The 17,810-nt window shown below is 42.4% G+C and overlaps 1 long non-coding RNA gene across 1 annotated transcript in view; it reads right to left on the reverse strand.

Annotated features, from left to right (window-relative positions):
* Nucleotides 1-17,810, reverse strand: part of LOC123791332 (uncharacterized) — a 458,920-nt gene that overhangs the window by 270,060 nt on the left and 171,050 nt on the right. The window lies entirely within an intron of this gene.

The following is a 17,810-nucleotide window of genomic DNA, read 5'->3' on the forward strand; positions in this document are numbered from 1 at the left end:
ATATTTTTTAATTATATTATGTTAGTCACCATACAGTACATCCCTAGGTTTTGATGTAAAGTTCCATGATTCATTACTTGCGTATAACACCCAGTGCACCATGCAATACGTGCCCTCCTTAACACCCATCATGATCGGTAGGAGAAGAAAGGGAAGAAGAAAGGGGGGGGCTAAACAGAAGGGGGAATGAACCATGAGAGACTATGGACTCTGGGAAACAAACTGAGGGCTTCAGAGGGGAGGGGGTGGGGGAATGGGATAGGCTGATGATGGATATTATGGAAGGTGATTCTAACTCAAATCCAGGGTGGGGCTCACAGCCATTAGGAGCCACATGCAGCACAGGGAGAGGTAAACTCATTGTGGTCACCTGAGAAGCCACCACAGGGCCCATGTCAATAGCGCTAGGCCTTGAGATAAGGAGGTGTTTATGAGGCTGAGAAAGGGAAATTAGGAAGAAGACACAATTTTGGGATGAGGGAGAATACCATGAGAAGGCTAAGGGTTTTGAAAAGACATAGTGGTATCCAGGGAACCGGACTCTATCTGGAGCTTCGAGGGTGTGTGGAGGACTGGGGTGGGAGCGGTGTGCCGTGAACCCGTCCACGCACTCACACAGGCATGGAGCTCAGGGCTGATGAGCACCTACTACAGGCCAGGCACAGAAGATAGAGAAGGGAGGAAAAGTGACTGGCAAAAAAGCCAAAATAATCATGATTTCATCCCTAAAATAATTTATGTCCAGTGGAGGAGAAAGACATTAAACAAACACATGTGTATTTAATTACAGTGAAGATCCGGACTACAAATACAAGCTTCGAAGGATGTGGCAGGCAGAGCGACCCAAACTGGTGGAGGTAGGGGAGAGTCACAGGTGAGTTCTGTGAGAATTAATTTGCAAGCTGGAATCTGAGGGATGGGTCCCAGCTTTTTTTTTTTTTAATAGGATATGGAAACAGAGCAATTTATGAATTATGGTTTGGGTGGGCATAAAATAGGGAATACCTCCTATTTATCCATTTTGGTAGATTTTACAGCCCCGAAGTTAAGAATGGATTGCCAAGGAGTACAAGGATGTGCTTAAGACAGGGTAAGGAGTGGGTGAGACACATGGAAGGGGGCTGTTAATGCAAAACCAGACACACAGAGTGGCAGTTCCTACAACGGTTGTGGCTCAGCCTACTTGGATTAGTGCTCTCTGGCCATCGCCAGCAAAGTCCTTCAGCAGCAAGGGGTCTGGATTCGGGGATGGGCAACGTGGAAGATTATATACTGGTGATGAATTTTCTCTCCAGAAATAATGAGGATCACACCTCAGAAAGCAGCTCAGAGTAGTGTGGTCTGTTCTGCCTCCTGGAAAACACGAAACCTCCTGGTTTCGATTTGACCTTGGCAATCAGAAACACACCAAGTAGGTGGCACCCGCACACTTTGGTGCCTCAAAAAATCCATTTTAGACTCTGCCAAGTCTATAAAGATGGTGGGACTGCCTTGCTCGTTCAAGCATTTATTCCACAGCTATTTTCTGAGTTCTCCCATGTGCAAGGGACTGTGCTGGGAAAGGATGGCAGGAAAGATACAGGAGGAAGCAGCTACCCCAAGTGAAAAGGGCCTGAGGCTGCAGAGAGCACAGCAAGCAGGAGAGATCTACAGAAGGCTCTTGTGGCTCAAGGGCAGACAGCCAAGGAGAATGAGCCTTGAGGAGCCGGGCGTGGGAATGAAAAGGGGCAGGCCTGGTAGACCATCCCACAAAAGATTATACTGAAACGTTTTCAGCAGTAACAAGCTCAGTGAGCTTTGTTTCCAAAAGATCATTCTAGCTGCACCATGCACAGATCACAACTAGACTGAGTAGTTGTGGTATAGCCAGTGAGTCAGGAGACAAATTTACCTATCACACTACGAGAGGACTGAGTTTAGACCAAGGCAGAGCTACTCAAGTAGAGCCTCGCTTTCAGCCAGCAGCAGCGCCCGACACCTGGGAGTTTTGGAAATGGAGATTCCAGGGCCTGGCCGATACCTACTGAACCAGAATTGTTGGGAGTGGGGCCCAGGAATCTGCATTTTAATTGGATCTCCAGGTGATTTTTCTATACTCTCAAGTTTGGGAAGCATGGGATCAGGGTAGCAGTGACAGGGAGAGACAAGGAAAATATATTTTGAAAAGTAAATGAATGGATCAATAGGGAATGGTGAATACATTTTGATAAATCCATATTATAGAACAGTATGGAACAATTCTTCTGAATTAGATGATGCATACACATGAAGAAAAGCACTTTTGATGTACTATTAAATAAAAAAGCAAAGGGCTGAGTAGAGACTATAATATCCATTAAATAAGTACAGATATACATGGTTATAATTTATATATTTGTATGTTTATATAAGAATAGAAAAAACTAGAGAATACCATACATCAAATGTTAACATCAGTTCCTTAGTGAATAGAGACCAAGAAGGGTATAGAGTGATTACATTTTATTTGCTTGTTAAAACAAGCACTTTCATAAATGCTTTTACAACTTAAAGAGAAAAGGAAGTCTTACAATCACACCAGCATGTAAAGCACTCCCTGAGAATTCTAATGCCACTAGTGTAGCATCTGCATGCAAACCAGGGTGAGGGGCCCTGGCACAGAGCCCTGGGGACCTAACCCATCCCTCATCACCATCCACACTCCATTTCTCAAGGTCTTCATGTGTATGTTTCCTGGGCTTGGAGAGATGATCACCAAACTAAGTTCATTTATTCGCTCAGGGCCTCTATTCTCATTAAACGTAGAATCAGGATATCAGAACTGACCCTGAGGCCCCCTTTTTGGGGTTCACCAAACATGAGGATATCTAGGGTCCTTCTCAGCTAACCAAACATCCGGTCACGATGCTGTGATTTTTCTTAGAACTTTCCACAAGGAGTACGGCCACTGGCAACAGGGGAGACGGACCATTGCTGGGCTCCATGCTCTGTGCTCACTGGGGCATGACCAATATGACAAAGACCCACAGAGGCCCTTAGCTGTCCCTGAAGCATCACTGTCAGGGGGTAGGGTGGGGGTTGAGTACAAGCAGCATTCTCAGCTCAAAAGAGCCAACTATGCTGATTCAAAAAAAAAAAAAAACATTTTCAAAAACGCCTGTGGGTAAATTTGAGCTGCCCACAGCTCCCCAGGGGCATCTCGAACTTGCTGTCGAGCCATTTCTGTGGATTTCAGTCAAATTCTAATTTTAGTGTTCATTAAACACGGGTAATTCCCCAGCCGGTCCCTGCCTCACCTCATACACAGAGTGCGTCGGCAATATAGGTCACCAAGGCTTCGAAAACACTCGCACATCAAAGACAAACCTTTCCATTACGAGTATTAACTTTATAAATAATGATGAACTTGAAAAGTTTTCCAAACCTGCAGGGTGGGTGTAAAGAGAGCTGGCATCCTCCTTGTGAACATTTGCATGAGCATGGCTTGTTAAGGGGATGACCGTTCATAAGGTTTTGTGTTTGGGGAAGTTGTATGGGATGGAGGTGTGTCTGCATCTATACCTCCATTTGGACAGACACTTATTGAGACCAACAATGCAGGGACACAATTAGAGCACGGAATACTGGGAAAACATACTCCAACATGTATGCATGTACACGCACACACACATTCATCATGCACAGGACATGCCTAAAGAAAAGACTACTTACACAACATGTTAGGTCTTCCCATTGTTATAAAGTAAAGGCCAAATTCCTTATGAGAGCTGTATCAGTTAATATCTTTTAAGCTGAAAGTAACAACAATAAAACAGAGTGGCTTAGATCCTAAGGATATTTAATACCTTAGAAAACATCCCAAGGAGTTGGCTCTAATCCTCAGGCCCACAGCCTCATGATCACAAGGTGGCTTCTTGCGATCACAAGTGCCATATATCACTTCTCACACAAGAGTACCCATTTGATTGACAAATCTTAATCCTATGATCAACTGTCACATTAGGCAATATTCAGAAATGTTTTCTCCTTTGTTAGTACCTTTGCATATACTGTTCACTACACCTGAATAGTCTTTTTCCTCTGCACAGATAAACCCCATCCATTCCAGGACACAGTGCAGGGTCAGCTCCTAAGATATTACCCTGCAATAGGCTACCTGTCTCTACCCCATTTTTTGCTACTATCAAAGCATTTCTCCATCTTGGATGTAATGCCCATTTATCTATGTTCTCCCAGGGGACTGTGAGCTCAATGAGGCAGGAATGGCAGTAACTTGTCTCTGGTTTCCCTGTGCTTTGCACAGGGCCTGGCTTGTCCATATCTACTGATGGAATGAAGAAGCAGCAAAAGAGAATTGTCCAGTACCATTCTGATCTCAGAAAATCAACTCACTCTCTGTACAGGGCACTTACTGGGCAACTGAAGGGATATGCCTTTACCAAGGCACCATCCCGAAAAGCTCATCCTGCTGAACTTCATTCTAGTTACCTTGTCTGCAGTGCTACAGAATGACCCCAAGAGATTAGCATACCCTTACACCCCAGAGAATAATGATGGGACTTAAGAGGAGTTGTTAAAAGAACATGGGCATTTTTACCTTAAACTCTGGGACTGTGGCAGGGGACAAGTGGCAATCAAGGTGGATACAGCAAGAGGTTTAAGCTCTTTTTCCACTGGCATCCCCTTGTCAGTTTCCAAAAAAGGGCCTGGTTGTGCTGCTGGGAGCAGGACGCATTTGTGGCTCGTGGCAGTCCCAGGGTGGCTGACTCAGAGACCGGGGACTCTGAACAAAACAGGAGGAGCAAGAGAGGGAGGTACTTCTCACTCCTCACTCCTGGCCTCTGGATGCTTCCGGAGCCATGGCCAGGCAGGGACAGATTCTGGCTCTCTGCCGGCACACAGGGCTGGTGTGAGATAAGGCAGAAGGCCTTGGGGTATAAGAAATGTGGCTTCTAACCTGGAGCAGAGGTGAGCAAGCGGGAGGACACCACAGAATGATTGAATCTCTCATTCCCCAGGAGGCAGCAGGAGAACTAAACCAAACTGTCTGGGTTTCAATCCTAGCCTTGCCACTCACTAGCTCCTGGGCCCTGGGAAATGAAACTGCCTGTGCCTCAGCTTTTCCATCACCCCAACTGGGATAATAATAGTCACTGCCATGTAGGATTATTATGAACACCAAATGAATAAATACCTTCATGCACAGGACATGCCTTCAAAGTGCTTCAAAGAATGCCTGGCACACAGTACATGCTAGATAAATAAAATATAACGTGAAGTGAGAGAGCCCCAAAGAGAAGATAAACACAGACGTCCAGTTTACGCAGCCTTTGGGTATTAGGCTCTGTCCACACAGCACAAGGTGAAGGGGTGAGCTGAAAGCCACTCCTAGTAAACTTGGTTAATTAAACCAGGCAAGGGATGCTAAAAGAAACAGCAAGCAGGTCAAATTAGTATCTAATCCTCATTACCTTTCCCATACTCAACAGCCATTCAAAACAAATCAATCTAGATTTTTTACATGAGCTGGATATCCAAGTATTTGCTATTTGAATTTTATTTAATGGGCAAGGTGGAAAGGAATCTGAATTCTAGTGTAAAAGAGTCATAGGATCAAGGCTATGAGCTCAACCAAACCTGAGACCCATCAGTGGGGAGGCTCCAGATACAGTGTCCCGAGGCCTCCTGGATATCTGCACATGTTCAGGGCTAAACTCGGGAGAGAAGACACATCTCCAGATGAGATATGCGGAAATAGAGGAAAGGATGTGGTCTTTCCCTCAACATATAAAATTAAACCATTATCATCTTGATCTTTTGATCAGCATCTGTTACTAATACAAAAAACACATTTCACCTTGGGGCTTGGTCCAGAATTCAAGTGCACATTGCTCCAATATTCTTCTACCCTGTGTATTCCACCAGTCCTGGAGTTAATACTGTTTATGGGCTGCTGGTTTCCTTTGATTATTTTATTGACATTCAGTGCTTATGAATCAGCAGACTGCAGGCACCTCTGGAGCCAGGAGAGCTGCCAGCAGCTGCTGACCTGCTTCCCCTCCTCTGCTGAGGGGACACAGATCCCAGCCCAGAGCACCTGGAGCAAGCCCACAGGTGCCTTGGTGAAGAGGCGCAGAGGCCAGCTGTTCCTGGGAAGAACCTGGGGAACGTGGGGGTGTAGAGGAGAAGCACCTGTCCAGCCACAGCTGTCCTATCCTCTGTCCATACATAATGCTGCTCCAGCTGCTACCTGTGCCCCCTCGGACCTACCCTGCACTCCTCTGCCCCACTCCCACAGCTGTGCACATGCTGTTCCCACCACCTAGGGCAGCCATATCCCATCTCTCCCTAGAAAAGAGTCTTAAGACTCTGCTCCAGTTGCATCTTGACTTCTTCTGAGCTCTCCCTCTCTACTCATGGAGGATCTAAGCCTGTCTCTATTCTAACCCACGGTCGAAGCGTTCTAATTTTCCATGCTATTGCTCCCAGCTCTGAGGTCTGTCCTGGCAGAAGCCTGCCTTTATCCCTGCCTGTCCTTCCTACTAGTGTTCCTTGCATGAAAAAATGAATAAGCAATTTCTAAATGCCCAAAGCACATACAGGGGTGTGCAAATCACTTAATATTACAAAGTGTATCAGTTTTGTATGGCTAGTGTAACAAATTACTACAAACTTAATGACTTAAAATGACATAAATGTATTGAGTTAACAGTTCTAGAGGTTGGAAGTCTGAAATTACAGGGCTATAATCAAAGTGGCAGCAGACCTGCACTCCTTTGGGAGGTTCCCTGGGGAGAAGGGTTTTCTTCCCTTTTCTGGCTTCTAGAAGCCCCAGCATTCCTTGGCTCAGGGCCGCTTCCATCATTGCAAAGCCAGCAACACAGCTGCTTCAAACCTCTCTCCCTCTCATGGTCTCCCTGCCCTGGCAAATAACCACACTTGCTTCCCCATCAGGTCTCCTCTGACTCTGACCCTCTTGCCCCATCCCTTACAATGACCCTTCGGATTCAATTAGGCCTATGAAGATAATTCAGGCTATCTCTCCATCTAAAATACTTAATCACATCTGCAAAGTCCCTTTTGCCATATAAGATAACATTCACATGTTCAGGGGATTAGGAAGTGGACCTCTTTGGGGACCATTATCTGACTACTACACAAAGGGAGTAGGAGGCTGTAAAAAAGCACTGGAACGAAGTCAGAGAGCTCTAGTTCTGTTACTTCCTCCTGTGTGACCTTGGATAACCTGCCTAACCTCTCTAAGCATAATTCTTCATCCATGAAATCTCACAAAGCTACTCTCAGGAAAAGATTTATTTATTTGTTAAAACCTCAAAACACAAAACAATACAAAGTCTTGTTGCTTTAGTTTTTGTTTGTTCGTGTCTGGCAGCTGGGGAGCTCTTTAAAATGGTCTCGGGGTGCCTGAATGGTCTAGTCAGTTAAGTATCAAACTCTTGGTTTTGGCTCAGGTCATGATCTCAGAGTCATGGAATCGAGCCCTGCTTCAATGCACTCAGTGTGGAGTCTGCTTGTCCCTCTCCCTCTGCTCCTTCCCTGCCTATGCTCATGCTCTCTCTCACTCCTTCTCTCCCTCTCTCTCTCTCTCTCAAAGAAATAAAACCCTTAAAAAAATAGAAATTAAAAAAATTGTCTGAAGCGAGGTAAGGAGAACACATACACACACACGCCACATTATTTAAAACTTCACAAAAAATACTACATCACAAAATTAAAGGATATGGTCAAAGCTGCATTCAAAGGTAAAATCACAGCTGATTTTTTTAAAGACTTGTATATTTGAGCACTTATTAGATACCAGGCACTATCATATCTGGCCCTGAAAGCTACCCTATAATGATACCTAATTTATCCATGAGGAAATGCAGTCTTAGAGATGTTACACAGAGCCAAGAAGTAGCAGAAGTGAACTGAATTGAAAGTGTACTTACATCCTCATCTTCCGGGATTTACCAGGACAGAACCCAGTTTTGCTGATTTTCTTCTACCTGATGTGGCCAAAAGTAACATTCTTCCCATAGTCCCTCAAACCTCCTTGCACAGTAGCCTCACTTACAAGGGCCAATACCTCCATCTTTTTTGGAGGTCTGCCTTCAGGCTGCCCGAACCCAATCCGCCTGTGGGCATAGTGAGCTGTGGTCCCTGAGAAATTAACATTCCCCTGCAGATAGCCCTGAAGTGCTGGCTGGCAGGTGTGAGGTATAAATACCCCAGATTCTTCACAATGGATGGGATAATTTGGAGCACACATTTTATACCATTTCACAGAGCTTCTACTTGGGATTTGGTTATAGTTGCTGCTGTGTCAGCTAGCTTAATATTTCATTCCTTACTAGTTACCTTCTCTTAACTGTACATGCATGGGATCTGCTTTCTAGGTGGGGAACTCAAGTAAGACATGTAGATAAGGGAATCTAGAGATATAATGGTTCCTGACATATGTTAAGGGAAAACAAAACAACCCTATAACTGATTAAAGAAAATAGCATTAAAAACCATGTCAACTAAAATTGACATTGGAAAAAAAAAAAGTGGAGAACAAGTGTGGTATGCTTTTCACAGAACACCAAGTAAAAGAGCAAAGTTGAGAAGGAAGTTGAGAGGTAAGAAAAGCAAATGGCAAAGTTCCAACTCCAACATATGGGTAATCAATGTTGCAGAAAACCAAAACAAAGGAAACGAAAGTAAAATGCAAAGCTACAATGAAGCTGAAGACGTTAATATGTAAGTAAGAAGGCAGGCAAAATCAACATAAAGGAACCAGCAGCTAGAGAAAACCTGTTTTACTATGGTTGCTTGTTTGTTTTGTCTTTTAAATACAAGAATATAAGACAATTAAGAGGACTCAAGTGAAAACTCTGGTTAACTGTAAAGTAAGAAAAATCATGCTGGCCCTCCAATAGTATGCCAGAAAAAAACTGAACAGGCCCACGCAAACAGTATTTTCAACTGGAGAAAACAGGTAACCTGGGAGTATTATACCTAGCCAAACAGACAGGGGCACCTGAAGATAATCACATGACATTTTCAGATGAGTAGTGACACATAAATTTTAACTTTCATTTATGATCTTAGGGAATAAAATTACTAAAACACTAGGAAAATAGAAAATTTTCCTATAAATTCCACATTTTGCCTTTAGCCTTGATTAAAATCACATGTAAAACTGATGTCACAGATAATCTTGAGCTTATGAAATTTTGATCAATATAAAGCTACAAAAATATGATGCACCGAATAAACCATCACATCCTACAATACAAAGGTCAAAGTTGGAGAAGAATCAGATGCTTTACATATACCAAGAAAATAAATACTAGCGAGTGTGGGGCAAAAGTCCTTTCTTGTTAGATGTTTTTATCATAAAGAAAACTGAATTCTTACTAGTTTGAAGCTCTGAGGTAAGATTCGACTTTAACTTCACTTGAGAGAATCAGAGAGAATTAGACTTTTTTTCTAATAGGGAATTTTTATTTACCCTTTGTGTTGTTTCAGGGAAATGCATTTTAGTTTACTCATTAAACATAACAACTATGAATGTTCTGAAGTTGTTGCAATTATCTTAACTGATATAAAAGCAGTCCTTCTTCTCCTGGAGTTATGAAACAAATGAAACAAACCAACAAAAAACATCTCTTTCTTACCTTGTACAAATTCTGGCAGAAGGGACAATAAATGGTAACTCTAACAGAAACATTTTAAAATAGTGCTGCATCTTCATTTTTTCCTCATTGATATGCAGAAAAACAGAACAAGAAATAAATCAAAATGAAGACCTCAAACATTAGCACATTGCATAAAATGATTGGTGGGGAATACTGAAAACTTCCATATTGTTAAAGATACAAATGAAATTAAATTAAAATAACCATTAAAAAATATAATACATATAGAATCACAATCATCTACAGAGTAAATGAAATTCCCAACTCTGCATGACCTCGTTTTCTTAAAAAACTGTTGCTACAGAACAATGATCCTAACATATAGTGGTTTTAAAACAACTACCATGTATTATTACTAACAATGCCAGGAAATAGCTGGATGGCTCTGTTCATCTGTACTGTCTGGGATGATCTTGACCTGACTCACTCATGCATATTTGGTTAGCTGGCAGGTCATCTGGGTCCGGTGGTCAGTGACAATCTCATTTGCCAATCTGGCAATGGGCTTCTTCTCTGCTAAGGCAATAAGGTGCCCAGCCATATCTTTCATCATCTAGCAGGCCAACCCTGGGCTTGTTCACATGACAGCAGCATAATCCCAAGACACAGAGCAGAGTGAAGGCACACTGTCACTTCCATCCCATTTGGTTGGCCAATGCAAGTCTCAGAGGCAAGCATACATTCAACAATCCATCTTTGGATGGGAGGAACTGCAAAGTCATATTGTGGAGGGCACAGATAAGAGGAAGGGTGGAGAACTAGGAACTTTCTGATTGATTTTTACAATCAACCTACCATAGTGAGGAAAGAATAACGGGAGCAGATAAAATGATGCCATCTTCTTGATATTAATATAAAAATTTACTAATGACATGGAATTATATTCACTACATAGTCTAAATTGAGAAACGCACACTATGAGATACTGTAGTCTTATATTTGTAAAGTGAAAATATATAAAGATCCCATAATTCTAATATCACACTGTATATTAACTATAGTGGAATTAAAATACAATTTAAAAACCTATAAGTAAATATGAAAAAGATCAAAACTTACTTAAAAATTGGGCAAGTAACATGATGAGGCTATTCATAAAAGAAGAAATGTAATTGCCTGAGCTAAAAAATGTCTAACCTTATTAGTAACCAAATAATTGCAATTTAAAATTACATATAAATACATACACACACATATATAAGTATACATGTATATGCACATACACTTACATACATTTTTTATAAAAATATCTAAAATTATGACTATATGTTAAACACATTAAAAGGATACAATTTTGCTTCCCAAAGTTGCAGAGATCTTCTTAAAATGGTAATACCTGCTGTTCTAAAAGTAAAGTTACTCTTTTTAATAAAGATTTTATTTATTTATTTGACAGAGAGAGAGAGCACATGCACAAGGAGGGGGAGGGGCAGAGGGAGAAGCAGGCTCCCCACCAACCAGGGGGCCCGATGCAGGACTTGATCCCAGGACCCTGGGATCATGACCTGAGCCGAAGGCAGATGCTTAACCAACTGAGCCACCCAGTATAAAGTTACTCTTTTATACCTCCAATGAAAACGTAAATTGGAATACATTTTCTGGAGGCCAGTTCGTCAACAGGTATCAAAAGTTTCTGTAATCGGTATGCTCTCTCACAAAGCATGCTAGGAAATGAACAAGACATACATAACAATTTAGCTCCAGGTTTTTTCTTCAGAATATAGAATATAGAAATATAGAATAAAACAATGCAAAGAACCCAAGTGACCAACCAAAGGAAGTAAATAATATAACTTACAGTATATCCACACAATAGAATGCTTTTCAATCATTAAAATTCTGTTGAGAATGAAATGACCATGAGAGGTTCATGATATAATAATTGAAAAAAATGCTTTATGCCAGGTGATCTTTTTGTGTAAATATGTGTATATATTTAGACAGACCAGGGGAAGCATAAATACTAAAATTTAAATGAAATTGGACTTTTAAATCTTTCTAAAATGAATGATCTCCTTCCTCCCTCCCTTCCTCCCTCCCTTCCTCCCTCCCTTCCTTCCATCCTTCCTTCCTTCCTTTCATCAAGAGTCGGACGCTTAATTAACTGAACCGCCCAGGTGTCCCATGAGTTTATTTTCTTATAATAGGAATACAAAATCTAAAATGATTTTAGATTAAAGCATCCGACTTTTGATTTCAGCCCAGGTCATGAAACTAAGCCCTGTGTCCGGTTCTGCACTGAGCATGGAGCCTGGCCTGCTTAAGATTTTCTCTCTCCTTCTCCTCCTCCCCCACCTGCCACTCTCTCTAAAAAAAAAAAAAAAAAAAAAAAAAAAAAAAAAAAAAAGGAAGGGAGGGAGGGAGGAAGGGAATCATTCAATAGTCAAACAGCATACTGGGGAAGTATTTTCAGTAAATATGATTAACAAGAGCTCAGTATCTTGTATGTAAAGACTCCATAAGAAATACTTGGTAAATCACATAGACTCATAAAACAAGATAAACAACTAATTAAGAAACACCTTCAATGAAGAGAAAATATATGTGAATTTTAACACTAGCTAAGATACAATTTTAAAAATTTCAATACTTTTCTGGCGGAATAATAAATGTGTATGACCCTTCTAGAAGGCAATTTTACATGAATCAGGAGCCCTTACATGTAAGGCACAGAGCTGTAAAAATACTAGAGGAAAGCATACCAGAATTTGTTAATGATCTCAGGATGAAGAAAGTCTCTCTAAAGAAGACAAAAAAACATAGAATATTGACACATGTCCACACTAAAATTAAAAGCATTATGTGACAATAGACCTCATAGTGAAGTTGAAAGCAATCAAGAGATTGAGAAGCAGGGTGAGCCTTCCAGCTATGACTGAATGAGGAGTTTGGCAATCATTACCACAAAAGCAACTCTAAAGCTGGAAAAAAATGACAAAAACAACGATTTCAGTGTCCTGGAAATCACCAAAGGCACAAAACAATATGAAAAGTGTTTATGCTTGTAAAACTGCTAGACTTTAGACAAGAACAGAGGGACTCTGCAGTATTCTGGCCTTGGATTGCAACGATAACTCACCACTACCACCATCACCACCAGCACCATCATCATCACCACCACTACCATCACTAGCCCCATCACCAGAGGATTACTGCCCCTCTGCCGGCTAGGCTGGCAGAGATGTTGCCAGGGTGGATAGCATTGAGGAGTAACAGCTTCACACACCCACCAGGGCAACAGCCAAACCCACGGGTTTTGTCAGTGAAGGTGACTATCTTGGAGGCAAGGGAGGGCCAATGGCTCTACTTGTTTGAAGGTGTGGTCTTGGCTGGGGACGGCATATTCCCTGCTGGAGATGCACACACACAAGCAGCAGGGACTGAACAGGACACAAACATGGCATATCCCTCCAGTGGAATAGCATCCAACAATAGAAAGAAATGAAACCCTGACAGGTGTTACAACGTTGACCAATCTAAAAACCATTATGCTAAGTGAAAGAAGTCAGATGGAAATGACTATATATTGTATGATTCCATTTGTCCAGAAAAGGCAAATTTATTGAGAAAGAAAACAGACCAGCAGTTGCCTGCGGCTGGGAGATATGAGCATGGAATAACTGCAAATGAGCACCAGGGAACTTCTGGGTTGACAGAGGTCTAGACACATATTGTGGTGATGGTTGCACAACTCTATAAATTTACCCAGAAAATCCTTGTAGAGTTACAATGGTTGAAATGACTGGTATGTGAATTATGCATCAATACAGCTGTTTAAAAGAAAAGAGATAGGGAGACAGTATTTGCACCACATCTGACAAAAAAAAAAATAATATCCATAACATATAGTTCAACAACTCAAAAGAAGACTGAACTAAGCAGGTAAACAGGCAGTTCAAAAGAACTGGCAACGGCCACAAAAGATGCCCAATTCACCCCAAATCAGGGAAAAGCAAGTTAAAACAACACATGTGAATTCTTTTCATCTTCTCAACAAAAAGACTGAAGAAAATGACTTGTTCCCATTTTACAGATTAGAAAGAGAAGGTCAGAGATTTTCAATACCTTGTCCAAACCCATCCCTTCAATTGGTGGGTGAAGGTTCTCCACCATTAACTTTCATGGTCCTACCCCTGCAATCTTAGTTCCTATGATACCCAATCCAACATATATGTATACATTGAAGATATTGAGACGTTAAAGATTCTGAGGGGCTGGGTGAGGCTCGCTGAGCTAGGTAACACAGTCCGCCAGGCATTTGTATTATTCTTATTAACACCTAATGGTCCATCAGGGCCCAGTATAGATTTTTGTTTGTCTCTTTGTGGGTAGATTATTGAGATTTCATTAATGCCAATTTATCACCAGAGCCCTAAGTCTAGCTATTGTCGCTATGGTTTGTGGTAGAAACTGCAATTGGTGGTGCCTCGTTAGGTGCAGTTTTGGAGATTTCCCCAATCCACACCTTCAGCTCCAGATGTCAGGGTCCTTTGGCTGTCACAGGAGCCAGTGTGCATAGGCTGGCACAGCCTCGTCAAGCACCACTTGGGAGCCACCAGTCCTCGGTTTTGCCCGAGCCCCTTGAACCCCTTATTTTTCCTCTCCTTTTTTCAGTCTCCTCTTTTGTAAAAAATGCCCCTCCAATCTTGCTGAACTTGGGGAGAACCAGAAGAGAGGCTGGGGGTGAACAGGCTTAGGAAAATGTAACACAGAAACAGGCCTCATTAGAGACAGGGCCTTCCTTAGCCATGTGGAACAGAAATCTAGCCTCAGGCTTTAAAAGTTTTAAGATACCACATCTATTTGGGTTTCAAAAAACAGACCCAACCCAAAAGCCACCTAGAGCAAAAATACTATATTCAAAACAAAAGGCAAAGATCTCCTTATCTTAACAAAAGCCTCTATTCCCAGGGTTTTGCACCAAGGATGCTGGGTCCCTCCAGATCTTTCCACAGGAGACTGCAGAGCTTGGGAGGGAAGGGGAAGCTGGAGTATTTATGACTTAGGAGAAGCGACCAACCTACTGCCTCTCCATGACTGCAGGTGTGCAGCAGCTGAGAATGAAGCACAAGGCATGATTCTGAATCAGAGTCAACTGGGCACCAGCTTGCTTGGCATGAAACACTCCCCCAGTTCCTTCTGATGTGTCCTCAAGAGCAGGGACCACTGCTAAATGTGTATTAGAATCACCTGGAAAGCTACTACGGACCAGAGGCCAGGATCCTCGAAATAGGATACCACCCAGGCCTTTGTATTTTTGCCAGGTTCTCCAAGTGATCCTGATATGACCCAAGTTTGGGAACCAGTGAATCAGCAAATTGGCAATGTCTGGTGGGTCAAGCAATCCAACCATCTGGTGAAGGAGCCCCTATGAGCTAAGCGGCGGCAAGTGTGTTACCTGTGCAGTGCCTAGCATGTAGCAGGTGTGAGTACATGATAAGTCCATCTTATTAACCAGGCATTAGGTTCAAGAGAAGAGGGTGCTGGTCATTTAGAACTTGAGGAAAGATCCACAGAGACTCCCTCTATGCATCTGGTTTGTAAACTAGGATTAGTCCCCTATATCTTGCCTCAGCACCATCCAAGAACCAACCATGGACAACAATTTAACAATGTGCCATATGAGAAGTTATGCTAGGGGTGACGAAGGAGAAAGATATGGGCTATTTACCAGGAAATCCACCCCTTGCAAAACTTTCTGTCCAGTGCCTGTCTCAAGGTATTCGTAATGAAATGTTCAAAAGCCAGGGATGAGTCAAAACAGGGTTTGTGTTAACAGAGATCAAAGCTTTCCTATCACTCTAAGGGTTTCCCCGATGTGGTATGCACTAATTATTGAAGGATAAAATGGGATGGGGTGACACAAAAATCATTCATTCATTCATTCATTCATCCATCCATCCATTCATTCATTCATTCACTGAGGGCAGGATGCCCGAGGATCTGGATTCCTGGATCAGGCTGCCTGGTTCTGCTACTTCTAGCTACATGTTTGCATTGTTTAATATCTCCATGTCTCAGCTTTCTCTCCCATAAAGTAGGGATAATAATATTATCTACCTCCTGGGGAATTTGGGAGGACTTCACGTGTTTTGTAAGCATCAAGACACTGCAAACACATAGTAAGCACCATATAAGTGCTGGCTCTTATAATTCACTTAGTTTCTGGCGAGGAATGGCCCTATGCAGCATGCTGGGGATGCAGACATGAAAATCCCAGCCCCGCACTCGCGGAACTTGTAGAAAGGTAAAGGAGATGGGCAGGTGGATCAGTTACTACGGTCCAGTGTGTTTGGGCTACAGCACAGTGATGGCAAATGGATGGCAAATAATGATGGAGGGAATGCAGAGGGGCCGATATTTAAGCCAAACTGTTCAAGGGAGTCACTGATGGGAGACGTGAGGGAATCTCAGAAGCTCTCCCGGATGGGTAGACAGGCCCCCAAATCTGAGCTAACCAAAGAATGTGAGGGTTAGTTTTCAAAATGCATATTCCCTGGATCCATCTCTGGATACTTATCAGTGGAGTCCCTAATTGTGAAGGGTCCCAGGTTTGTACATTTGTAATCTCCCTAGCAGGTTCCAATCTTTAGCCAGGCTAGGTAAGCACTGGCCTAGGAGTGAGAGAAGGGCAGGAAGGAGGTCCTGGGTGAAGAGAGGAGTGGGTGAAGGTTGGGGAACCCACAGCATGGCCTGGTCAGACCTCCAGCTTGAACCCCAGTCTAAGTCAGAGCCCTACACCTCTACTTCAGGCTAGATGCCCTCACCTTCAGTGTGAGTCAAAGACCTACACCCCTGCTGCCAGTCTCTGGCCACTTCTCTGCACCCTTCCTTCAGAAATACTCCCCAACTTGGGAAATGGATTGTTATTTAGTGAGTTGGCTTGTTATCTTGCCCATTAGACATTAAGCTCCATAGGACTAGACATAAGCTCCATTTCCTGTTTCTTAATCAGTGGGTGGCGAGCACTTAGCACAGTGCCTGGCATATACGAGTAGCTCAATAAATATGCTGCATAATGAATGAATTGGGTCACTGTCCACTGGGTGTGGACAGGTCAGACACAACTGAATGTGTTTAATTAGAGTCACAGACTTCTGTCTCCCAATCATTGTCAAGCTCAGGCTTCAGATTTCTTTGCCTATTTAAGACTTTTTCACCACTTTTTATTCCCCTGAGGCTGGTGTTTCTTCAAAATAAATTCACTGTGCGTCTGCAAAGACCTTACACGCTCGATCTTAGGCAAGCCCACTGCTGGACTCCACCTTCCAAGATGGCACTCAGGGTATAGTCCAAATTTAAATTTGATTGGTGAATTCTTCTGTAACATTTGAGACAAGCTAAAAAAAAGGGCATGCAGGCCTTCTGTCCACAAATTTCATTTCCTAGATCATGAAAAATGTAGACTGTATATGAAAAACTTAGAAAAAAATGAAAAACATAAATTGATATAGGGCCTCAAGATATGCATTTCCAAACCCAATGAGATCCATATTTCAACTGGACTATGAATGATCCCAAGAGTGTGTTAAATATTGCCATGAACTCGGAGCATTGACAGATAATTGGGGAACCAGAATGTGGAATGTTATAAGGAATTCCAGTCCAGGAACTGTGGGCCCAGATGTTAGTGTAATTTGCCTTAAATAGGAAGGACAGGTAAAAATAATTACAATGAAAACAGTAGTATTACTCAACTCTAACCAAGTACTATCACCAAAGTCAGAAAGCATTTCTCTCTTTCACCCATTCAACAAATTTTTAATGAGCATCTTCTATGAGCCAGCCACATTCTAAATCCTGGGAGCACGGCAGTGAACCAAACTGACAAAAATTCCTGTACTTGTGTAGCTTATCTGCTCATGGAAGAGACACAATAAACAAACAAGTGACTCTATAATGTGATGAGTGTGAAAAGTGCTCTGAAAACAAAACAAAGCAGAACCAGGAGAGAGAGAATGCCACAGATGGGGTTCCATTTGCAACAGGGTGGACAGAGCTAGTCTCATGGAAAAGGTAGCAAGTGATCAAAGATCAGAAGGAGGTGAGGGACTGAGTCACATGGATTTCTGGGGGCAAACATTCCAGAACAGAAGAAACCAGGTGTGCTAAGTTTCCAAGGTGGGAAGATGTTTGGCATGTGAA

This window comes from Ursus americanus, chromosome 21 (assembly GCF_024610735.1).
Source record: "Ursus americanus isolate L20-20 chromosome 21, mUrsAme1.1.p, whole genome shotgun sequence".
Classification (NCBI taxonomy): Eukaryota; Metazoa; Chordata; class Mammalia; order Carnivora; family Ursidae; genus Ursus; species Ursus americanus.